At 45.9% G+C, this 26,428-nt stretch overlaps 1 protein-coding gene across 3 annotated transcripts in view; it reads right to left on the reverse strand.

The window, feature by feature from the left end:
• Positions 1 to 25,844, reverse strand: part of MYO1B (myosin IB) — a 167,540-nt gene extending 141,696 nt beyond the window's left edge. The window contains exon 1 of one of the 3 annotated variants that reach the window (XM_037043735.1): positions 8,661 to 8,822. The gene's annotated coding sequence lies outside the window, so the exon portion shown is untranslated. Of the gene's footprint in view, positions 1 to 8,660; positions 8,823 to 25,789 lie in introns of those variants that run through there. The other 2 variants (XM_037043737.1, XM_037043738.1) reach the window with 2 other exon arrangements.
• Positions 25,845 to 26,428: the final 584 nt, after the last annotated feature.

Here is a 26,428-nt window from a genome sequence, read left to right on the forward strand (position 1 = left end):
GCCAGTCCCATCCTCCTGGGACCTGGAGTCTGGATGAACACATAAGCCGGTAGTGATGGCTGAAGGTTAGACTCAGTAGTCACTGCAGCGAGAGCAGCAGCATGGAGACCAGTATGGCTTCTGCAAGGGATCCAGCAGCCTAGACCTCCAGCCGTTCCCTGGTTCCTGCCTATCTCCCAAGTTTGCATCCTTGCTGGTCTTCCAAGCTCCCTGCAATTCTGTGAGTCTCCACGTCGTTTCTGCACTGCAAGCAACCCAGATCCCTAACTGGCGTAAACATGAAGTACAGTGTTCAACATATCATACTATACCGCTGTTAGGTCCTCATTATTATGCACAACCTGACCTCTTTCTCCCACCTGTGGTGAAAGCAATACAAAATACTGGGGGAGCCTTGGAAAGAACCACAAAGGAGCCTGGAAGCAGGGTCTCTTTATCTACAAGTGCTGATTTAGCCAACCACCTGCACACCAAGTGATGCTAGGTGACTCCATGGCTGCCCCAGCTCTTCCCACCTGCTTGCCCAATCATATATATGTGTGTATATATATATATATATATATATAAAATCACAACTGTTCTTTCCCCCATTTACCACCTATATTTCAACATACACCAATCTGTTCACTTGCATCTTTTAAGTGTAAAAACAGCACTTAAAATATTGAAAGCACCACTTCAAAAATTCCTCAAACTCCAAGAAAACGCAGCATAAACATCCTCCTCTACCATCTTGAAACGGCCATCTGCAACCTAACATTTAAATATAAGTAGTCCACTCCAGTCACCAACCTTAAATTACAAGTCACCTGCCATGGTAATGTCATCTGTGCTCGGGAGTGTCGAGACCAGCATCTCCCAACCCAACAGTCCCACACAGCAGGTACTAAATAAATGGCACAGGAGCACATCCACATGAAGTGCAAGGTCATTCCACTGTTTGATATGAAAACAGCAATGCTGAAAAGCTATTCCAAATGAATCACCGAGGCTAGGCCTCTGGTGGTCTCCCACGTTATTCAAAGTTCTCGGGGTAACCACACATGAGAACAGGTACGTATTTTTAAGTTGTACTGTAGAATTTGAAAGAACATTTGCAAATCAGACCTGAGGTTGCAGTGACTACAAGGATCAACATTAAGTTGTGACCATACTTTTAAATTTGAAGAAACTTTTAAAGCAAAGTCATGGAAGCCACTCTTGCAGGAAAACTTAAGGAAAGCAGGAAACTATTGCGTTAGTCATTGTAAATGAGGATGCTTACACATCCACTGGAAGGTCATCAGCACTATAGGTCAGACAGCACCTTCAGGGAGCCTCCTCAGCACACCAACCATCGTTATTACCTCCTGAAGTAACCGGCCTGCATGCAGGTAATGTGCGCATGACAGCCCCTATTCTCCAGAATCAGCTCCTTGGTGTCAAGAGTTGCATCTTATTCATCTTTATTTCCCCAAAGGCACAGTGCACAACCTTTTTGCACAACGTAGACATTCAGAGAAACATGAGGGAAAACCAGTATGCAAATGTTGACTGACAGGGGAAGCATTCAATAATGCACGTTCTCACAGCTGCCAGGGGTGGGCTGGTCCAGTCACAGCCGACCAGAGGCAGGATAATGGCTACAGCTCCGAGCCACTTTGATCCACTCCTCTAAAAACAGAATATTGTCAACAAAGGACAGGAAACAGAACTGAGCTATTTGGCTCCCAAAGATGAGATCACTAATGCTTTTAAGAACAACATGAGAAACACATTGAAGTAAGCAAACGGGGCCAATGTAGCAAGATTTCATGAACAAAATAAATCTTAGCAAATCCCGATGACAAAACAAAGGCAAAAGAGGGGCCAAGTCTATAGGACGCGATTCAGTACCTAACAGAGTGAGGTAAGTGACTGAGAAAAACTGGAATTTCCTTCCTAAATCTTTTAAAACAACACAAAATCTCATCTTGGAGAGCAGTTAGATTAAATTTCCACTCAATTCAGTCAAACCACCACTTCCAATGAGTCCCGTTGGTCTCTGGGATTGTGTTAAGTATGAGGGACACACTGTGAATAATCACTGCACTTCCCCAGCCCCAACCCAACCCCCAGGAGCTTGAGGTCCTGCAACAGTCAAGAAACAAAAATAAGCAACTTTTGAACTTTCAAGTGATCTTTTTAATGATGAAAAGAAACACATGTTCACTATGGAAAAAAATCAGAAAAAATGTAGCAAAAATATGCCAAATTCAATACATTCATGCTTTAGTCTAAAAAAACCTTTGGATTCATTAGAGTCCTCGTGAAACCTGATTTTTATTAACTGACCAGTTGGCCATCATTTCTGCTTTTATAAATTTTGATGAAGGTATTTTTGCTATAAGGTGGGGATGTGAACTACAGCCAGCGGGGCTGCAACACTGCGGAACTACACCAACAACATCCCAACACTTACAAACTCAGCCAGGCTGTGCGGCCATCTGCCCCTCCATTCTTTCCTTTATCCCCTTCCCCACATGAGCAGCCCATCTCATCAACAGCCTGCCCACCAATCACCTCTACCACAGGGAAGTGTCTAATAACCGAAAACAGGTTCAAAACTTGTGTCTCCCACCATTCCACACCAAAATACAAAAAAAAAAAAAAACCCCTCCACAAAGTACAATTGACCCAGTGCCTCATCCCTGGCCTCTCCCTTTCTCCTACTTCTTCCCCTCGTAGTCAGTCTTCCTCATTTATTACATCACCTTCCTCACTCCCGCTTCCGTCCCTCCCCCTCCCTTCCCCCAGGTGACTGCACTACTCAGCCTTCACTCCTCCCCCCCAAAGCAGGAGCCTGCACAACGGCCTCCTGCCTTGTTGGGGCACCACAGCCTCTGCCAGCCCTCCCTCCCCAGTCCACGAACCACACTGCCCAAGCTGCCTTTCTACTTCTCAATCTGATCAGGGAAGTCCTGCTTTAAATCCTTCCGTAACACCCCAGTGTCTTTAAGACAATATTCAAATGCCTGAGCAGATTCTCAAAAAAAAAAATGAAATAAGGAATTTCCATAGGACTCAGCAATTCTACTCCAGGGTATGAAAGCAGGGATTCAAACAGCTACCTGTACATCCATATCCAAAGCAATCAATAGTCAAAAGGTGGAAGCGATTGAAGAATCCATCAATGGGTGAATGGATAAACCAAATGTGACGTGTACACACGATGGATTATTGGTCAGCCTTAAAAAAGAAGGAAATTCTGACACGTGTACAACATGGATGACACATGGACAAACACCGAACGACCCCATTTACATGAGGTCCTAGCACAATCCAGGCCATACCGACAGAAGGCCGAGCGGTGGTTACCAGGGGCTGGAGGAGGAGGAAACAGGAAGTTGTTTAATGGGTACAGAGTTCCACTTTGGCGAGATGAAAAGTCCAGGAGATGAATGCCACTGCTGGTTGCACAATAATGTGAAGGTACTTAGTGCCACTTAAGTGTACACTTAAAAAGATTGCATGATAAATTTTATGTGATACTTTACCCCAATTTTATCAGAGGACACATGGCTGCACAACCTGACTCAAGCCTTCCTCTTCAGTCCCATCTTTCCCTGGCAAAGGCCACCCCCTTCCTCAGGCAAACCTCACATGACACACAAACACGCCAAGGCCACCAAATGGCTGCTTCGACCAGCACAGAGCTAACTAGGCTGTGGGTGTGTACCGGCCCAAACCATATCAGCTTACAAGGGCCCAGGGACTGTCCGATGGTTGTGAGCACTGGGCGAGGACATTCCCTAGACGGAGGGGACAGGGTGTATCATTCCGGGGAGAGGGAGCCAGTCTGAGGAGAGGAATGAAACACACACGTGCGGAGAGAAGCAGTGACGACAGACTTCGAGGGACAGACGGAAATGCTGTGTTAGGTCCTGAGATGGGCTCCAATTGTAGGCAGAGCTTCAGCCGCGCTGCCCATCTTTTAAACAAACACCCCCTGACTTGAACCAGCGAGGAGAGGGCCACTCCTCACAGGCAGCATGCCGGGAGCAAGCCAGTACCCCCCTGTGAAACTCAGTTCGTTTGTCTCCTGCACCCACCCCCACCGCCACCCCGAGGGGGCTTGCGTTCTCCGTGTGCGAGCCCCACTGACGGACGGCACACAGGGCCCTGGGGTGGAGAACAAATGAATGGTGTGCAGTGGAGAGACTCGGGCCATTCCTGTTTCCATCATCGCTACCCTCCCCTCCATGTCACGACTGACCAAGAATGATTAGAGGGCCTCAGACGACACACCAAGAACATAAAGATCAGGAAAGACTCCGGCTAGAAACCAAAGGGCAAGACACTTTCTCAGCATTTATCAACTAAAGGGCAAGTAGAATAAAAACTGCATTCTCTACAACAATTTACTCAAGCAGCATGGTTTTCAAGAGAGCCGGAGCCAGCAGGCCACACAGAACCACACGGGTGCCTTGAAGGGCTGCCCAGAGTTTATATTTGGATCCTGCCATGCAGTTCCTCAGAGAACCTCATACATGGCATTTACTGCACACAGTACAGTTGTCAGATTTTCCAGTCCTTTATTCCACAGTTAAAGCTACTACACACTGAGCCTTTCCCTCCCTTTTGCTAAAGCTTTTTATTAAGAGTATTTAATAGATTGCTGGTAGGATGCCTTCTGTAGAACCTTGGATTGAGGGGGGAAAAATCAGCCCACTCCTGGGCAAGTTCTGTACAGTAAGTTGCTGACTTGTGTTCAAACTCTGGACGACACACAGGACATGAAATTATCAGGCAATGACAAAACGGAATAGATGTGAACTGGGAGTAAAAACAAACAGCTAAAAGCAAATGGGAGCCCATAACTCATGAAACAGACTCCAACCTTGAAAAGCTCTGTGACGAGGAAAGGCAGTAAACTCAGCATTCTGGTCATTACCCAGAGGGTGCGTCGGCACAGGCAGAGAGGGGCCAGGAAGCCCCGGTGTCAATGTCAAGGCTTGCTCTGTCTGGGCGTGGGAAGGCTGGCCTTATCAGCCGAAGCCATCAGCCAGGACCTGGGCTGCCCTCAATCCCAGCACCGGCCAGTTACTAGGTATGAATCCAGATAGCATCTAGAACTTTACAATTCATTCAAGTGACAGGTGAAAAAAGCTTTTTCCGACTATGGAAATGACAAATACATTATCTAGACTAATAAGAGGGATTGTTGAGTCAAAAATAACAGTGGCTGCTATGACAACATTGAAGGTTTTGGATTATAAACTACAAACTACCCTTTCTGGTGTCTCAGCAAAAATGTCTGAGGATCCCAAGCAAAACCTCCCTTTAACAGAGAGGGAACGGACCCAGGGGTTGCACATCTGGTTTCCAAAAGAGCCAGGGTAGGGAAGGAGCTTCCTGACCTGGTGGGGCATAGTGTTTCATACGCATTACATTACACACACCCTTCTATCGAATTCCTAAGTCCCCAGACTTTTCAAAATACCCCCCGATTTTTTAAAGAGAAGCTTCATTTCTACGTTGAAAACAGGTAATTTCCTACAGAAGTCTGGTAGCAAGAGCTTACAGAGAGAATTCCCTTTTGATCAACCCCCCTATGGGACGGCAAAGGCTTTGGATCACCGACCCAGACTCAAATCCAAGAGAATTCTGACCCACAAACTCGGGGAGGACAACCTCCATTCCATTATGAGATTATCACACGGGCTGTCTGAGAGAGCAAAGCCCCCCCCTCTCTAAAGGCTTTCACTGGTTCCCCCCCTTCCCAACGCCATCCCTGCCTCTGATCCTGAAAAGCTCCCTGACTCTTCCTGTGTAGTCTCCTGGCAAGTGTGTCCGGATAAGTAACCCAGAAAGTTGTCTCATTTGCGACAGACATTTCATGGGGTTCAATACCCTGAGGAGGAAACGCAGCCAACAGCACTGCCCCAGGGTCAGTACCAGTCAGTACCCCGGAGGAAAAGCTCCACAGGGTCATGGCAGGAGCAACTGGCAGAAGGTGGGGCCCCTTCAGGGAATGACACCCACTCCTGAGACTTGGTCTGAATACCACCCCTCACCCCCCCACCCCACCCCCCTCGACCAGCTCAGCACTCCTCACCAGCCAAAATCCTAGAAGGTCCTGAACAAACAGCGAGCAGCCCTAGCTTTAGGCGGAACCCACGGTCACACTATCCTAATCACACTGAATGTCAGAATTAATGAGCTAATGTCTGAAAAGGCCTATAAGTCCCTGTGGGACAAGGTAGCCAAAAACTATAAACCACTGTTAGAGCCAGAAACACAAACTCGGCTGTTAATTGGGACATGAGATGTGCTAATTATAACCCACAGACTCCTCGATTTCTTCCCTGAAGGCAGAGTTTTAAAATTCCGTGAAGTCGAAAGTGTTTAGCTTGGCAAACCCAAGACCCTGGAACACCTAGATGAACATAAAACTGCTCAAATATAACTGGCACACCGACAGCCCTGGTTGTTCCCGACCAGTGTGCAGACACCAAATACGACCAGTGATCGTTAAACTGAATTTAGCCTCCGGGGAAAACCAGCCTCCCTCCACATGAACAGACCTGTGAATCAGAGGGTCCCCATCATGTGCCACGTGCGAACATCCTCACCAGAGTCCTCCTGACCTTCGCCCTCTTCCCCCGCTTACATCGACGGGCTTATACTTGCCCAGACCATCCAATCGCTCAAGGCACTCCCTGTAATGCAGAGCACAGTGGCTCGCACCTGGTAAGCACTCACACGGGGTTTCTTGTCCCATCAGTTTTGGTGGCCCCTCCAGACTGATTTTTGAAGACAACTGGCTGGACTAAGGCGCTCACATAAAATAGCCTGCCATACACCAGAGCAGAAGTACCTTCTCCTAAAAAAGGAATCGGTCGGGCTCTTTTCGGGGACGATGGAGGGAAGTGTACGGAATTTAACGCACCCTTGCTGTCTGGGCTAAGGAAGCAAGTTTGCGTCTGAGGGAAGCACCAGCTGCTGCACCCGCAACAGGGCACAGAGGGAAGAACGACCAGCACAGCAGCTCCGGGGCGAGTCCCCAGAAGACCCAAGTCGCAGACTCAGCTCTGCAGCTAGCTCACTGCGGGACCCTGGGCATGCTGCCAACTCTGAGCCTCAGTTTCCCCCAAGAGGCCAACTACATCATCTCCTACGATCCTGTCCCAGCTTCCACCATTACTGAATTAACAAAAAAAGGCCCACCGCTGGAAAAGACTGGGGCCCTGCGTTTGGAGGTGAGCATGCACCCCAGGTCTGGTTATAGAAAACTGTTAAAACCCAAAAATGCCAGTCCACGAGAATCTTTCTGAGTGACAAATTTACTCAGAGGTTAAGAAAAACAGCTCTCTTTATTCTGACCTCACCGGGGAAAAAATCCAGCGTATTAAGGGTAGCCACACACGTAACCGACAGAAAAGCACAGAGTCAACAGAATGATTCTAAGTACCGACATCGAGGTCCACGTGAGTGCGTCCTCTGTGTTTACAACTACACGGTCAGCTGCAGACGGCATTGGCTGTCTTAAAAACTTCATCTAGCTGTGAAAGCAAAAGGGGACCTGAAAGGAGGCAAGCTACAACACCGTAAAAGAGAAAAATATGCGCTGCCCAACAATGCGTCTTCAGTAACACCTCTGTGCTTGTGTTTCAGGAAAGTTCTCCAGGTACTAAGAATCCAGAGGTCTAATACCTGTGTAATCAGAGAGAGATGTTTGTCCATTTACATTCGGATTTCATGAATGTTTGTTAGTTGAGAACTGCTCAAACAAAAACAGCGAAGACGTTCCAAAAAAAGACAGTGATAATATAAACCGAAAAAGCAAAACTACATTGTCATTTAAGAAGAATTTTTAAAGAAAACAGCTTAACGACAGTGGGTTATTTCAACTAAGCTGATTAAAATCCATCATATTAGAATTTGGAAATATTTGCTGGGGCAGTTATTGTTCAGTTCTTCTAATATTGGAAGCATTACTGAATTTAAAGTCAAATGCACTATTATGCTTCTCTTACATATCTCTAAATATATTCTAACTATATTCTCTAAAGTATTTATGAAGATATACTATATAGCAAATTACCTATAAGGCATGCCCTAACTAAATAATTCTTTTAAGTCACAAATTAAAATGTTCACAAAAATGTGTGTCTACTAAGTTTAAATTTATAAATGTTAACTAAATTTGAATAACAGTTCTGCTACTTTCCAAAAGTTCTATAGGATATGGCAATATTTCATATTTATATAAGGATACATACAAATGCCTCACACATCCATATATATTTTTTCTCCCTTGAATATAGCATACAACCTGTAAAGCTACACAAAACTCAACTTTTAAAGTTAGTCAGTTTGACCATGTATAGAACCACACAATAAAATTTTACAAGAAAAGTTTGTAAGAAATAAAATATTCAATATTGAACTATGTTGTCATGACTGATTAGGAAAAGCTCATCTTCTACAAGTATTTATCAAAAACAAAAAGGTTTCCATATTACAACATCATTACATTGTAGATCATCAAATTAAAAGGCATAAAAAATTTACAATCCACCTTTTATCATGTTTCTCAACAGACAAGGTAGGAAGGCAGATAGAGATATAAAAGCCACAGAGAGTTTTTAAATGACATAATCATAAGGCCCCCTAATTCAGAAATTAAAACTGCTTACCAACTTTTCTTCTCCATTGTTTTTGTCCACAGATTTAACTAGCACATTAGCATTCGGTTCATACGAAAGGGAGAGACAAACATTCGTTGTGACAGGGAGAACACACTGCGTACAACAAATATTTTGCACATAGATAAGAAGGGGAAAGGAGGTCAATATCCTGTGGCTAGGAGGCCGGCCTCAGCTTCTGTCCAGACTGTGGGGCACGATCAACCACTCGAAGTCTCCGCTCTGCCCAGCCTGCTGCTCCTCCAGCCTGGGCCTCTGGTAGCAGAGGCTGGGGGAAGAAAGAATTAGAGACATGTCTGCCGACTACTAGGCACTAGCTTTCTACCTAGGAGGAAAAAAATACTTAAGAGCAATATAACTAAGAAAACAATGCCCACATAAGGCAGATAATTCACCTCCAAGGAATAGAGAGATTGAGTGAGGTTTATCGTTAGAGGCAGAACTATTATTATGATATATAGGAGGATCAGATAACGATAGCCAAACAGGTGGAACTTGTTCTTGACTTTTTGAGAATGAGTAGAATGTGGTTAAGCAGAAAAGAACTTTAAAGAAAGAAGACAAAACGCATGCAGAAGATAGTGACTAGACAGAAGATGGCTCGTGCCAGGTCCTGGCGGCCTTAGAGCTGGGAGAAGAGGTAAGCTATGGCAAGGCTGAGGGTGCCCACCAAGGAGCTTGCAGCTGTGCCGGGAGAGGGGAGGGAGCCTTCCACAGCCCATCCCCCAGGTCTGCCTGCATTCACCACTGATGGCAGTGCGGCCAGGGGCACCAAGTATGCCTGAGGACCACTGGCAAGGGATAGTCGAATGGAAAATAAAGCTGAAGACAAGCATTATAAATAATGGGGGGGTCACCACAAAAAACCTTTTATTCCAGGATAGAGACAACAAAAAATGTAAAGGAGGTTCAATCAGGGGCAGTCTGAACCCACTGAGAGGGTGACCGGGAGCAGGAGGGGGACTGCTCTGTGCACTGCATTACAGTGGGCCAGCCAAGGGGCAATGCCGCCTGAGTCCAGCTGCTGTGGGACCGTGTCTGCCCTGAAGAGTACCTTTGTCTAGATGCATAGAAGGCACCATATGAGACAGCAGCCAGGAATCCAGTTTGGGCACAAATGAGTAGCTCAGCAATAAGAACGAGGGTAGAACAAATAGAAATGAAAAAAGAGAAAAAAAACAGATGAATCTATCATAAAAAGTGAGAAACTAATTTGATGGAAGGTATAAGAGAGAGAAGAGGGTTAAGAAAACCAAACAGACTCTCTCGTCCAAGTGTGTAAGGATTGACCGTTTAGCTGGCTGATTTTTCAAGAAGCCAGATACAGCTGGAAGTCACAAAAAAATGATACATACCTACACATATATCCTCACTGCAGGGCACTTTTTATTGAGAGAGAGAGAGGAAAGGAGATAGAAGGGGAGAGAAAGAGATAAGCATTGATGCAAGAGAAACACCGACTGGTTGGCTTCTCATACCTGCCCCAACCAGGCATCGAACCTGCAACCTGGCTGGCTATGTGCCCTGACCAGGAATCAAACCCACAACCTTTTGGTCTACAAGACAACACTCTAACCAACTGAGCCACACTGGCCAGGGTCCTACACATATTATTTTAAATGAAACCCTAGAAAGTTGGTTGCTTGCCAATTCTTGTGCTGTAGTGCTGAAGTCTTAAGTACATGTCCACCGACCATGGTGCCCAGTGGTCTTTCTTTTATCAACCACCTTCCAGGTCCACCCTCCAGGTCCAATTTCTTTAAAGAAGGTTGGGACTATCAGGACGACTGGGAAGTGATGTGGGACAGCCTGTATTACTCTTGACGAATGCTCACTACTCCTCTATGGCAAGATCCCACAGCCCTGCCATGCTGGATTCAGGCACAGGGCCACAGAGGCTTCACAGCAGCCCCTCCCTCCACCACAGGGATCAGCAATGTGTGTGGCGGGGGGGGGGGGGGGGGGGGGGGNGGGGGGGGGGGGGGGGGGGGGGGGGGGGGGGGCTGTTCCATCCCAATGTCAAAGCAACGTGGAGCCAAGCCCCCACCTAACCTACAATGAACACAGGGTGATGGTGGATTGCTGCTTCGAGCCACTAAGATTCTTGGGTTTTACATGACCACAACTAAGCCTACCTGTCCTGAAAGACTGGCAATACTAGTGGAAATACTTTTATTTCATGATCCCCCAAATCAGCCCTCCCTAAATCAGCTATTGTCATTTTTAGAAACTTACCAGGTAGTTTCCAAATGACTGAAGTGAATTTTCATCAAAACAACTATCTCTTGCACACACATTTAAAATTGTTACATTAAATATAACACATGTGACTGCTATAAGCAGGTCTGACATAAATGCAGTCGAGTCTGGGTGGGCGCCTGTCTCCACTGGTGGGCACACAAACTCAGGAGCTCATCACAGGGTGGCTCTGAGCATTTGGGGTGTTACGGGCGCCAGCTGGTATATTTTACTCAGGAAGGGAACAGCAACTAATCCAGCAAGTCTAGAGGTCACTAGGAGCTTGTACTGTTTCCTAAAGCTGTGAGCGTAGATGACTGTACAAGTGAATAGTACTATCATATTACCAGGTTACAAACCCGGTTGGTTTTCAGCACTATATCCAACTACCATATTTATTCTTCCCCAAATCTACACTCAGAAGTGTTTAAGTCATTTTTTTAAAAAGCACAAAAATAACACTTCAAACCCACAACCGGACATAGTCAAGAGTACAAGGTCACATGTCATTCCAATGACCTCTCTCTTAAAGATAGAAAGAATAAACATACAAGTTACTATTAAAAACTAAATTTGAGTTTCATAGTTTAAAATTACACACTTTAAAACTGTTGACAGACAAAAATGTTCCTCTCAAGGTTGCCCAGCAAAATCTAGGTACTTCTATTTTAGGTAGACAAATAGTAATTCTATCCATAATTTATGTACTTTTAGAAAGCAGATAACCTCTTCAACAAAAATATGAACTTTTATGTAGAAATCATACTGATATATTTCAACGGACTATTGAAAGAAACACCATGTAAACTCATATACACCAGAGACCCCAAAACAGCCAACCATAGTTTAAATAACATATACTCACAAGTCAGCTCTGACCTCTTCACCAATACCATGCACAAAAAGACTCCCTCCTCAGCACCAAATAGGCTAACCTTACCCTCTACATAGTTTTAATTTTTAAAAAAGCAAACAACAACAAAAATATCTGCAGAAGAAAGGCAATAATACCACACCCACTAAAATAATTCTGCCCCAAGACTCAACTGGAATAGCTATGCAATACTCAGTCTTATTTTAACCAAGGTAGGCTCTTGAAAAGAAAGGAACCAAAACTAAACTCTCAAGAGAAAACCATTACATAATTTGTGAAATAAGGTAAACTCAAATATAAGTTTCACTAAACACTGGCCTAAATGATTGTTCCTACTTGGGGGGGGGGGGGGGGGGGTGGGGGGGGGGGGNGTGTGTGTGTGTGTGTGTGTGTGTGTGTGTGTGTGTGTGTGTGTGTGTGTGTGTTAAGCTACAAGATAAGCAACCGTGAGGACAGGATTACAAAATCAGTCTTATCACCAAATAAAATTCACTATCGAGTTCACCTGACACACACTACACCTGAGGAAAGAATACATTACCACAGGAGACTGAGTGAAGTTGAGAAGGAGCGGAAGACAGAAGTGATTCCAGGAAGAGAGGAGAGCCAAGGCCCAAACCCTACAGAACCTGGGCACCAAGAAACTAGGAGGTGAGGGGTGAGCTCAGGTGAGACTTGAACAGAGGTCACCAAAGCAAAGGGGCAAGTGTGTGACAAGAAGGAGCAGAAGGTCAACAGCATACAGGATGAGGGAGCACGGGGCAACGAGAAAGACGAGTGGGTCACCAGGCTTAGACTCCACATGGTAGGGTCTGAATTGTGTCCCCCAAATTCTCTGTGTCCCTCCAAAGTTCCTATGTTGAAACCCTAATCCCCAGTATCTCAGAATGTGACTGTATTTGAAGACAGGACCATTAAAGAGGTGGTCAAGTTAAAAGGAGGCCATTAGGTGGGCCCTAATCCAATAGGACCATATGAGGACACAGCAAGGCGGCCACCTGCAACCCAAGAAAAGAGGCCTCAGAAGAAAACAAACCTGCTGACACCCTGAACTTGGACATGCAGCCTCCAGAAGTGTGAGAAAATAAATTTCTGTTGTTTAAAGCCACCTGGTCTGTGTTCTGTGGCAGTCCTCAGAAACTCCTACACCATCTACAACCCCTTCTACCAACCACCTACTTCTACCTCTTCCTCCACATCTAAGGCTTCTGACAGAACTAGCCGGGACAGTTGCCAACCTTCCCGGGCACCGCCAGCTCGCTCGGCACATGCCATTGAAACAGCCTCAAATAAAATGTCACCACCTGTGGGTGGCCTACTGCAACCCCCTCCATGAACCTCTCTCCTGCTCTGGCTTCCAAGTGGCTGCTACTTCCCGGCTGTCTACTTCCTACCCCCATCACTTCTTATTTTCCTGAGTAACTTCTCTGTCCCCTTCTGGGCACAAAATAACATTCCCCAGATGTCTATCACCCACCTTCCTCTACCCTCACGCCACCCTCTACGCGTTTCTAGCAACATCCACAGCAACTTAAACCACACCTAGATGCTGGTGACCCTGTCATCGGAACCTCAGGCACTGGCCTGTCCCTCTGGCTCCAGGCCCTGCACTTCTAAGGTCTGCTGAACCACACTTACCACCTGGAGGCCCTACATCCTACCCGATTCAGGCCTGACCGGCCAGCCACTCCCGACACCATGCCGACACCACGCAGGCCAGACACTTTCCCTGACCCGCCAATCCAGTCACAATGTACATCTCCTGATCAAAGAGGAGTACGTAAAATATTCACACAATCTCTGGCACAATCACCTTGTTCTCAGTATCTATTGTAAGAGAATCATCCAAAATGTGGAAAAGGCTGTATGTAAAAAAATGGTCATCACAGTATTATATACAACCACAGCAAAGAGACAGAAACAACCCAAATGCCCAATAAAAAAGGGATGTTTAAGGAAAGTATGGTGCTCAATGGAATAACACACAACTATAAAATTTATAGAAAAATAGGTACTCTATGATTACAATCATTTTAAACCATATAAACAAAACACTTAGAAAGGAATATTTAGAAATGACCATAGTTGACATTTTAGAGTAGTTGGCTCAAAGGGGATCTTCTTTAGCTCCATTTTTCAAACTTTCTGTAACATTCTTAAAATGATTCTCTAATACAAAATATCCAAAATACAGTTCTACTAATTTTGGACTTTCTGAATTAGTTGCTTCTAAGATAAATGGGAAGTTTACTATAGAATTCCCTTCAAATGCCATTCCACCTCCATTATATACCTTTTGCAACATCAAAAGCAACCCCCCACGAAATAAAGTCTCCCCCTAAATCCTATATTTGTAGCCCTCAGCATGAGATCCTAAAAATTGATCAATTTTTTTCAAGAAATCCAACTGGAGCCCTGGCTGGTGTAGCTCAGTGGATTGAGCGTGGGCCTGGGAGCCAGAGGATCGCAGTTTGATTCCCAGTCAGGGCACATGCCTGGGTTGCAGGCCAGTTCCCAGCAGGGGACCCACGAGGCAACCATACATTGATATTTCTCTTTTTTTCTTCCCTTCCCCTCTAAAGATAAATACATTTTAAAAAAATCTTTTAAAAAAAAGAAATCCAACTGGACACGTAACAACTGCATGACTATGGAGCTGGGCTTCCATCAGCCACAGTTACTAACTATTCTCAGAGGAAAAGACCACCGCGCACAGGCGGCTGTCAAGAACACAAACATAAAGCTGGAAGAGGAACCACAGAAGGAGCAGTGGCCTCTCCATCAAAGGCATAACAGGCTCACTGACTGCCAGGTAGGGACGGGCATTTTCTCCATCCAAGGAAGAGAAGCGTTGTCAACTGTGCCACCTTAGAGTTCGGGAGACGGTTTCTAGGTCACCTCTAGAGGATATTAAAATGACATTTCCTTTACCATTTTACCTATGCCTTGCTGTTTCTCTTTTAAATTGTCAATAAGTAACGAGTATTAAGACTGAGCTGACAATTGTACCATTATTTCTTCAACACTCATGCGCTACCCTTGGCATGCCTCAGCTAAACCCAACAAACGTCTCCTCCTCCACGTATCAGTGTATGTGAAACGAAACAGGCAAAGCCACAAACGTAATACAAGGTCTCACACCCACGCCTCCAAGGGTCTGTGACGAAACCTGACAAAGCAGTGTAGGGCAGGCAGACCCTCTACAACCGCTGCCTTACTCAGAAGTGGTCTGCATATTGCTTCTAATTCAAGTAATTCCTACGACAAATCCATCTGAACAGTCAATGCCAAATCCTAGTTCTACCCAACCCCCAAACCCAGATTCTACTGTAACTGTACCAGCAGAGAAAGCACATTCATAAATATTTATGTTATGTTCAAATTAGGCACTTGTGGTAGGAGATGAAGAACATTATAAACGGTGAAATAAGGAAGGCATCATCTTCTTTAAATCCCTTCCACTAGATTTTTTATGCAACTATGAAATTTCATTAACATCAGTAATTTTCCCAAATAAATGGCTCTTCTGCTGACACAGGCAAGACCTCTGTCACACCTTCCTTGAAATCTGTGTCAGTATTAACCCGCGGTCCCTGCAGAAGGCCACTGCTTAAGAATGAGTTCTGCAGATGAAACACACTTAGGGGAAAGCCCACTTCTTCACTCCGAGTTAGACAAGAGGAGGTACCTAAAAGGAAAGTTGGAAGGTTTTTCTAAAAAGTAATTAAGGTCAATGGGCTTTGAGGAAATGTGTCAGATTTGGCAACATTTTCTTTGTAAAAATATAGTTTGGTAATTTTCCAGAATTCTGTTCTTCTAGTTTGGAAAAATTTAAAATTCTGACACATCACAAAATGATGCCAGCACAGACAACCCTGGGCAGAACAGGTTAAGGAGGGAAATGTAACTTCAGCATTCCCTCTGTCTTTTCGCCCCCAACCTGATTCCTGCTGCTTTTTGGAGGTCACAGGCCCCCAGAGTCTACTGAGTAAGTCCACTCACTCATTCTTTCATCCATTCATTCCACATGTGACTAAATAAAAGGCAACTTAATTTAGATTTTTGAGGGTAAGAGGTACATTTACAAATAAGAGTAATAAAATTTTTATTTTCTTAAAAATAAGAAAGAAAATGTTCTTTATTTTGAATGCAGAAATGCAGGCAACATTTCTGCAGGACAGCAAGTAAAGGAGAAAGATGGGGTGTTGAAAGGAGGGGACCTCAAGGGGGACGGGAGTAAGTGAAGACCCAAGGAGACTGACGGACAGAGGCCCACTCAGGGAGAGCAGGAAGAAACAAAAAGGGAAAATAATGACCGTAAAAGGAACATGCAAAGAAAGAAGAGTTTCACAAGAAGCCACATGCTCATCTTCTAACATATTGGGATCCTTCTGCTGAAGACTTTGAAACCTGGTTGCGTTTCCACAACGACAGGCGTAAACGGGAAAGCACTCCACCTGTGCACGTGGTTAGAGCAGCTAGACCTCCGGTGCCCCACCCTCTCCTGCCACTTCAGTGAGCCACTTAAGCAACGGCCAGCCTGGCCTTTTTTTGTAAGACTTGTAAAAGTCACCCCAATCTACTATACTAACACCATTGCTGTTAACATTTTGGTTTATTCCTTTGCCATCTTTCTCCCTACATATTCTAAGCGAGTAACTGGAGTCCCGTATCAAGTCATAAATTATAGGCACTGCTTGGATTTGAACAGATCTGAGTATCTGGCACTGGGGAGAAGGAACCCAGGAACCCATTTTCAGGGAAGACTGAATAGTAACTAACATCTACACTGAGCACTCTCTCTGTGCCAGACACTATTTTAGGCACTTACCTGTGGTAACACACTTAATTCCTATTATAACCCAAAGAAGAAGGCTCTATTATTATCTGTCAGTTGCAGGTGAGAAACAGGAAGCAGAGACAGATTAAGTTCCACGCCCAAGAACATGGGCCACTAAGCAGAAGAGTCAAGTTTCAAAACCAATACTTTCTCCAGAGCCCAATCTGTGACCACTGTACTGCACTGCCTCCCACTGAGACAAGGCCTCATCACCACTTAACAGAGAGCCAAGCTCAGATGCGAAGCCTCGGCCAAGGAGCAGTGATTCTACGTGGACCAAGGTGTGTGTAACTCAGACTGGACCCCAGTACCTGCTTTACCCCACCCCTCCCCATTCACACCCGAGCCCTCACTGGCTGTCTGCAGAAGGTGCCCTAGGGAGAGGGGAGAACACTGAGCCAAAGGCAGCCCCGCTCAGGGCTTCTCCCAACCTGGGAGCAAGGCCCCAGCCCAGGAGCGCAGAGCCAGGGACACTGTTGTGTCTGGCAGTCACGGGGACCTGGAGCAATGGCAGCACTCAGACTGCAGAGCAGGGCCTGGGGGACGGGCCCTTGTCCCACTGCAGTGACACCACAGTGGCCGCTTCCTCTGAACTCTGGCAGTTTCGCTTGAGCAGGAAGGGGCAGGTACTGACCGAAAATAAGTATTTCATGACGTCATTATTTAAGCAGCATTAACTAGCACTATCATGATGATTTAGTAAGAACTAATGACTTAAGTTATTGATTACTAAAATTTCCATCAATCTACCATTAAAAGCAAGCCCCAGCTCAGGGAGGCTGGGCCCATTTTTCACTGCCAGGAAAGCTCTTCCATTCTCCTCTTCCAGAACCAACCCATCCTTCAGGCAGCAACGCAGGTGCTGGTTCCCTCGGACAGGCCCTCTCCTTGCCGCCAGTCTCCTTTCTCATTCTCGCAGCCTCCTGGCCTTTCCTCCAGAGCATCTATCACAATGCACAGATACATCACTAATGTGTTCATTTCTGCAACGTGTCTCTGCCCACAGTCTCCATGAAAGCAGGAAGCACACCTGCCCTAGTCACCCCTGGAGACTCAGTGCCTACGACAGGCAGTGCCTGGCATCCACCAGGCACCCGACCATTTGATGAGTGACTAAATGGATGCATTAAACAACTAAATGTCACCTCCCCTCCTTCCATCTAAAAGCGCTGTCTATAACTGTAAAAGTACAGTGAATCGTGACATCTCCGTGACAGGCTGTTAGTTCGTGCTCTGTTACAAAAGCCACTGACTTCAGGCTCCAATAACAAGCACAAGTTTACATGTGAACTTCATCAATCAAGAATCACCTATAAGCAAATAAAAAACCAATCCCATTCTTGTATGCTAGCCATGCCAATCAGAAACACATTAAACAATTCCATTCATGATGACCATGAAAGCCATGAAGCACCTTGGCACACATCCAACAAAAGATGTGAAAGAATTTTACACATAAAATTATAAAATGCCACTGAAGGACCTAAAGGGGCACACTAGGTTGTGGACGGGAAGCAATGAAAACGTAAAGATGTCAATGTAATTCCAGTGACACAAAATTTTAAAAGAACAAGCCACACGCAAGAACCCATGTGAAGGGAGAGGAATGTGATCTACATCAACAGACACAAATATAGAAAATGGCATTTTTGTGTAAATCCCAATAATTTAATTATAATGGGTGCACAATGTGACTTTCCACATTTTGACTTTTTCAAATATTTTCTCTTTTTTTAGGTGGTAAAATGGGAAGTGTTGTAAGTTCAGGAGAGCAGGAGTCTAGGGAAACAGACACTATGGGAACAAGGCTGGGCTGTGGAAGGTGTGCAGGTGGATAGGGGTCAGGGGTTCCCAGGTGAAAGAAAAAGCCAGGAGAACACAGAGGTAAAAATCCCTGAGACATATTTGAGAGTGAATCAGTGTGAGACCGACATATAGTACCGAGTCCCACAGAAAATCAGAGTCTTATATGTAGAAATGGGACAATGAAGTAACTCAGCAGCATCCTCCACATAATGACCCCTAGAACAGTGGCCCACTGGTCACACAAGTTGGGACGTGTGCATCCTCTTCCTCCTCCCTGGAGACTCTCGGGGCACAGTGACAAAGGAAAGATCACGCAAAGTCCTTCTGCAAAGAAACCTATTTTACAATGTTATTTAACAACACCTACTTGGCCAAGGAACCCTTTTTATATAACACCCACTAACTTTATGGGGTTTTTTTCCAACCTACTAACTTTTCACAGAACAACCTGCTTTGGGAAAGAAATGCCACATTCTAGTAACCTGGCCTTTTAAGGTCTGAACTAGAGGGATGCTTAAGGATCTGAAAATAAAAGGCAACAACCAACCAAACCCAACGGCTGATTAGATGGGTACCTGGGTCATAAAAAATAGAGAAGTGCTCTGTGGCCAGTGCGGCACAGTTGGCTGGAGCGTCATCCCATAAACCAAAAGGTCTTCAGTTCAGCTCCCGGTCAGGGCACATGCCTGGGCTATGGGCTCCATCCCAGGTCAGAGCACATACAAGAGGTGACCAATCAATGTTTTTCTCTCACACTGATATTTCTCTCCCTCTCTTTCTTCCTCCCTCTCCTCTCTCTACAATCAATAAAAAAATTATTCAATATTTTAAAGCACAGAAGTAGGTGATGCTTCTGAAATCCAAAGTGATGACAATGATAGAAATGCTACCAGCACAGTGAAGACAAAACAGGAGCAACTCTTAGGTAACGGGCACCACGCTCGAATTTGGATGGGTTTGGGAAGACAGTGAATTATGCCCCTAGAAAGAAAACTGAGCAAGAAGTTAAAACACTTTGATGGGGTCAAGTTAGCTTTACGAGCCTGAGCAGGTCTCAAATACAATGAAAAGGTTATAGCAGTGATCTTAAAGGCCCTTTCAACTTCAACACTCTACCACTGCAAAAATCAAAACGCCAATGAATAATCAAGTTCGACCTTTAAAGAAGATGTAAAATAAAAAGAACATAGGATCAAAATACATAATTCAAGAATTGGAATATATGGATTTAAATATATAGGTGAGCGGTTTTTAAGAGGTTATGTCATTATGGATGTTTAAGAGACCTCCCTGAAAGCTACAAAGCTATCAAGTCTAACTCCAGCCCCCTCCCCTAATGTCAGAGAATACTTAGTATTCTGTTTCTGCAAAACGCAGATTCCTGAATCCAACTCAGTGTGGCAGTTCGTGTATTTTGATGAATGCCTCTGAACACCCTGAAGATTTCGGCAAGTGAGAACTTTTTCCTCGATGGCTCACCACATCAGAGGTAGATCAAAACCGTGCTCTATGCATTACCAGATTGCTAGGGGACTGAAAAATACCTAGCATGTGAACTGGCATAATAGTTATAAAAATTAAGCTTTTCCTAAAAGCATTTAGACTGGACTCTAACATGAATAAACTCTTGAAGCACTTTCAAGGGGGAAAAAGCGATCCGCTAGGAGCCAAGCATAATTGCAATGGGAACACTGTGAGTGGGGCTTTTGGGTCTAATAATATGGAATTTGAAAGGAAGCAGCACTGAGGGAGAAGACAGAAGGTGAGCATGGGGAAAAATGTAAGTAGGGCCAACAGGAATTCTGTAATTAAGGTTTTTGAGAGGTTTCTTTTTGGTTAAAGAGTGAAAAACGCTTTCCCAAAACCAGTGAACACGAGTAGGCAAATGATGAGCACAGACACTGTTACAAAGCCAATAATTAACAATCTGTTCCATTGTCCTTTCAATTCAGTTCTCCAAAATCTCTTCAAGGATACTGAATTCTTTTCTTTTTTTTTAAACAAGTTTTAAAACGTGTGATGTACAGTTTTGAAATGCATTTTCATTTTAACACAGCAAAACTGATGCAATTTCAAAGCATCTTGAGCCGACGCAGGATTAATTAATTGGAAAGTCCTGGGAAGGCACAGAGACCTGATGTCTTGGCCTCTCCCAGCTACCAAGGAAAGCCAGGCACCTGGTATTTTTAGAAGCTCAGAGTTGTTGTTTATTTAATAAGCAAAAGAGGGATGTCAATTCTCACTTCTCTCTAGATCTCAATTTCTAAGAATATAAATCCATACCAGCTCTTTTCTCCTCATACAAAACCCTATTCCCTAAGCCCCAGCTCTGTGATGCCTCTCACACCATTTCATCCACACACATCAGACCCTGAGCTCCAATCAGAAGCCCCCCAGTGTACTATGCTGGGGGCGGGGGAGACCAAAGAGCAAACCACCCCGCTGAAATCTCCCACCTGACCATCTGAGTCCTGCAGAGAAAGGTGTGACCAGGACAGGGTAAGGAAGATCACCAAGCAGGACTGGCTCGCAGTCTCACACTCGCAGCTGAAGCTTGTTTCACAAGTCTCCCTCATTCAGGGAAGGGGAATGACTGATGCAGGATGGGGAGCCAAGCACAAGACCCAGAAAAGGAGGAACTCAGCAGCATTCAATCAACTCTCCCATCTCTGAACTCGCCAAGAACACCCACAAGAACCCCGAATCCCAGTGACAAAGGAAGCTAGCCAGGTGGGAGGGAGACCCCTTAAAACTAACTCCTTAAAAGTGGCCCAAAACCTCAGAGAACACTGCACCACGAGGCCATGTGTTGTTCTGGGAAGCACGGTCTTGGGCTTGATCTCTACCAGCCGTGGGCAAGTTTCCCAAGCACCCCATACTTAATCAACATATAAAATCATTCATATAAAACATGAATGATTCATTCTCTGGGGACTTGGCACTTCTTGCCCACAATGCAAATATACCTGAAGTCCATGAACAGCCTTAGCGGGGCTAAATCCACAGCCTTGCTGAACACAAGGTGAGGATGGGATCCTGGCAGGTGTGCAGGGGAGGATGCAGGAGGACACCAAGCAGGAGGACTTGCCATATGCCAGGACTGACCACATTATTCAACACCTTCTCCTATACATCCTCAGGGTCCAAAAAAGGATCCTCCGCTCTCCTCCGGGGCAGCGCATACACCGGGATGATGCTCCCTAATACCCTAAGCAATCCGGCCTTCAGAGGTCGGCAGCGTCAGAGACCTGACCCCTGCCACACCATCAGAGGTAGGAGAAACTGAAATGAAGGATGGGAAAAGAGTGGGTATTGTGTTCAGTTTCTTCCCGCCCTCCTGCTTTTGTTTGTTTTCAGCTCTTGTCTTGGCAGCCAGCGTGTGTTGGCGTGGCCATGGTCACCACAGATGTCGTGGTTGTTTTCTTCATTTCACCAGCATCTACTCCAGGCACACCATTCTGCCCCACTCTATCCTTGGAGGCATAATAGATCTCCTTCCTTGCTTTTTAATGAAGACAGAACTGACAACTGAAAAGAAACCTACCGGGAGGTTGCAAGAATGTGATGCTGGTGAGCATCCTTCATCCTTCTCAGCTAGGAAGCTGGGAGGTGCTCCCTGTTAGAACTCAGTAGACCTTGTATCTGCATCTCTAAACATCCAGTGGAGGGGACTTTCCTGGTACGATGAGACAAAAATCACTATACCTACTCCGCATCCTTGAAGATCACAAATGCTGTCCTAGCCTGAAATAACTAAACAAGAAAAGGCAGAACTTACCTTAGCAACAAAAAAAGTCAATATTGGCTTTTCCCTTTGCCCGGCAACATTCTGAGAAATCCATAAACAATCATGATGCCATGGGTTATAATCTATTTTGCTCCTGTACTTGATGGTCACTCTTGGGTCAAGGTCAGGTGCCTCTGTCCAGCACCACCCTCCATCCCACCCAAGGACAGATACCATTTCCATGGATGCCTAAGCTCATTCACTTCCCCTGTGGGGAAAAGATGAACACAGAAATTCTGTGGAATGTGTATTCCCACAGAGCTCAGAAATTTGATGACCTCAGAGGATAGTATAAAGAAAGACCCCTGACACTTTCCTAAGGAAGAATGTCTTCTGCAAAAGGCGACTGCCAGAACAAAAGGCATGTGCTGGGAAAATCTACAGCCTGCTGCTGCCGCGTATGTTTCCAATTCTGAGGTCTCATTTCCTCTTTATAATCACATCCCTTCCCTTCTTATTTCTCTTCTAAAAGGACACTGGCCTCACATCTCAGTAAAGAAGCCAAATGTGGCTCTCACTTCAGCAGCACACATACTAACATTGGAATGAGACAGAGAAGCAAAATGTGGTGTTCTCACAAAGGCTGTAAGATAAAAGGGGCTAAGTGAATGTCAATAAATATAAAATGCTTGAATACTATGTAAGATCTACTCAACTCCACCACTTTTAAATGTTTCCAAAAATGAACTTATTTTAAATGCTGGCAACCTAACTCTCTAACATAAAGTTTCATTCACATAAAGCTTATTCACACAGGCCATAACACAGCACAAAGCTTTTTAACAATACAGTTTGAAGAGTTGTGATGTCACTAGTCTGGCCTTCCAACCCAATCTCACAGTGGTTTTGGGAAGAATCAATTATGAAAATATATGCAAAAGTGATGTGAAACCTGCAAAGGACTCATCAATGCTTGTTATTCTTATAATTAAAAGACACCATACAGTGTATACTGAAAAAAGAATGGACCCTGGAATCAGAGATGGGAATTCATCTCTCTCCTCCACCACTTACTAGCTACCTACATAAGTAGGATGTAAGCACCACATTACTAAACGTCCTAGGCTTCAAATGCAAAACAAAGAGGATTCACAGAGTCATGGAGGTACCTTTGGTATACAGAAAACACTTACTAAATGGTGGTGACAATTTTTATTAGGCCACTTAATTAAAATCCAAATGTCCAGCTATTAAAATAGTAGAAGAAAAAAAGGAAAAGAGGAGAATCTCATCCAAAAGGGGGACAAAAAGGATCCAGATAGAGGATAGAAGGATCCTCTATCTGGATCCTTTTTAAACCAACCCCACCCCAATCTCACTCCTTCCCCACTGATGTCAGAAGCTCCTAGCTGCTTTGCAAAACCACCCATCCCTTGAAGGGGATACAGCCTACTAGTGGGACAGCCATCAGCCAGCCTTCAGCCAGAGCTCAGCTATTAAAAAGGATCCCCCAGCTGTGTCTCCAGTGACAGTAACAGCATTCTGCTTCGCAATCTGTTATATTTCAGTGAGCACTTGGGAGGAATCTAATTATGCTATACTTTACAAAACAGTTCACAACATAATGAAAAGTCCAAAATGGCTAGACAACAATAACCAAGAAGTCTCCCTCTGTCCACTGCCCATGGCACAATGTTTTTTGCCAGCTTTCTGGTTGGATAACATCCCACTCCAACTTCACATCACAACGGCTGCTGAAGACAAGTCCCACTCTTTTCGGCTGAAAATATGACCACATCCCCCACGAAAAAGACAAAACCTCAGCAACAGCTTGTACAGCTCTTTTCCATTACCACTTAGTGGGCAAGCAAGCATTTTTTTCCCCTAAAGTAAGCTCCTAATTAGCCTTCTGAGCTTAAGAGGCTTTCAAACTTGGTTCACTCTAAAATGAATTGGCCAATGGGGTGGTCTACAGGTGGACCCTCCGTCTTAAAGAGGTAGCACTGGGTCATCTCCCAGCCCCGCCTGCAGCCAGACCACTATCACTGAGCAGCTCCGAAATTATCCGCAGTAACTCTAACCTTCAGTCCCACTTTGGGATCCTTCCATCAGTGTCCCACGGGCACAAACCATGAATGCTTGGAAATGTCAGCCTCCTCCCAAAACAGTTTTGCTTGGAATACCCCATTCAAAAAGACACTCATCAATCAATGCCCCCTGATTCCCTCCCCAGGTCAGCCAATCCTCTTGGGTTTCTTGATTCCAATCTAGGAAAGAGTCACTTAACCAATGCCCAGCATATTACATTTAATTCTACCTCCCCCTAAAAAAACTCCCACTCACCAAAATAGAAAGTGTTCTCTTTCTTATTTCAGATGACCCACATTGGGGGAGAGTACAAAAGACTGGCTCTTCCACTCAAAACCCAAACGTTGGTGTGGTGTGTTTTCTGGGAAAAGACTGGAAAAGGGTGTTTCAATACAGTGTTACATAATCTGATTTGCTTATTTAGCAATGTCTAGTTTTCTGGTGGTTTCCCCCAAACATTCCTGGAAAATTTTTTTACTATATTACAATGGAGAAAATTATTTCATGTCAAAATCAATTCTATAAAATCTGCCTTCTACCCCTTCAAGCCAGTATCAAGGAGCTGCATACCCAGGCCCACAGGCACACACATATACTAAAACACCCTGATTCATAGTTTTGCTTTTTTTTTTTTTTAAGTCGTCTACTAGGGTAAGAAGGTTTGATTTCAGCAAACTAACATTGGGGAGCGCCTAGAACTCAGGGAAGCACACAACTTGTTGCAGCAAGAAACGCTCATCCGTAGTCTGCACAAAGCATCACAAATAAACTCCAGAAGCCCACAGGACCCTTGGACAAAATGTTATGTGTTTGTCATTAACTCTCCAGCGCACTCTCCTCACCCTCTTCCCAACCCTCTTCCCAGCCCCAGCACCTTCCAGGATTTCGGTTCCTAATCTGGTTTCCATTCCAGCCCCGCCCCCTCGCGTTCCCTCTAGGGGATCGTGAATCAATCCCGTCTCGGACAGGAAACCAGACTCTGGGCAACCCCCTCCGCCGCGGTGGAACAAAGGAGAGGAGCGCAGCTGCACGCGCAGGAAGCCCCATCGGGCCCTGGGCCCCTTCTTCCCCGCCGCTGTCGGGGCACGCCGCACCTGAACCCCACTCCCCATTGTTCTCCCTCCCCTTTCCTTCCCGGAGGAGGCCACCCCATGCTCTTTCATAGAACCAGGGGGCCCGGAAACAGCTGTGGGCCAGAGAGATGGACCGGACGCGGGTGGACCAGGATTACATTTTGCCCACAGGTACGAGGGGAGTGGGGCAAAGAAGAGGAACTTATTTTACAAGCCCTCTCTCTCCCACCAGACCCCTTAGCAACTGCGGAGTTACCACCACCCTGCGCGACCTCCACAGTGCGAGGGTTCTCGCCCTTGCGCTTCCTCGCCCAGAGGATAAAGTGCTGCAGACCCCGCTGACCCGCACGGGTAGTGGCGGAGCCACTGGGGACCCCAGGCACAAAGGCACCGGGCGTACGCTTTACAGCCCCTCGAGTGCCGCGCCGGACTTAGCAGGGAAGACCGGGGAGAGAGGAAAAGAGCTCGCGCTACCTCACCGGGCTCCACTCCGCCTCTTCGTCGTCTCTGTCCCTGGGGGCGCTCCGGAACCTGGGCTCACCGCGAGGCAGGGGAGCTACCGCAGTGCTCTGCGGAGGCTGCTGGGCGGGCGCTGTCCCGCAGCTGCCGGCCCTTTTTGCGCTCGGTCACCGCCACCACGCGCCTCGGCTACAGCTCCTGTGCGCGCTCGGCTGCAGAGTGCTCGGAGGCGGCGGAGTGCAGGGCTGCGGCGGGAGGCGCCCGGCCACTCCCCTCTCCCGGGCCGGCTGAGGGGCCGGCCCAGGGGCGGGGGCGGCGACCTTACAGTCTGGGATTCGCCCCTCTGCGCGCCAGCAGGACCCGCAGCCACCGCCTCCCAACCAACTCACCTCCGACTTTCCCGTCCGGCTGCACAGCGCCCCCCGGTGAACGCGGGCGAGCCTCTGCACCCGGGGGCAAGTCTAGATGGGACGGGAATGGGAAAGAGGAGAGGCGTCCGTCCCTGCCCCCACGGAAGGCACTACCCTTCTACCTTTTTTACCTCCGGATTGATTGTAATACAGTAACTGGGGCCCCGGGGCAGAGGATAACAACTAGAAGCCAGCCTAGGGGGACAAACGACAGGAAAGAGTGGGAGTGATCCCAATTTTTCCT

Source organism: Sturnira hondurensis, unplaced genomic scaffold (assembly GCF_014824575.4).
Source record: "Sturnira hondurensis isolate 20B ecotype Veracruz unplaced genomic scaffold, ASM1482457v3 Scaffold0004136, whole genome shotgun sequence".
In the NCBI taxonomy this organism is placed as follows: domain Eukaryota; kingdom Metazoa; phylum Chordata; class Mammalia; order Chiroptera; family Phyllostomidae; genus Sturnira; species Sturnira hondurensis.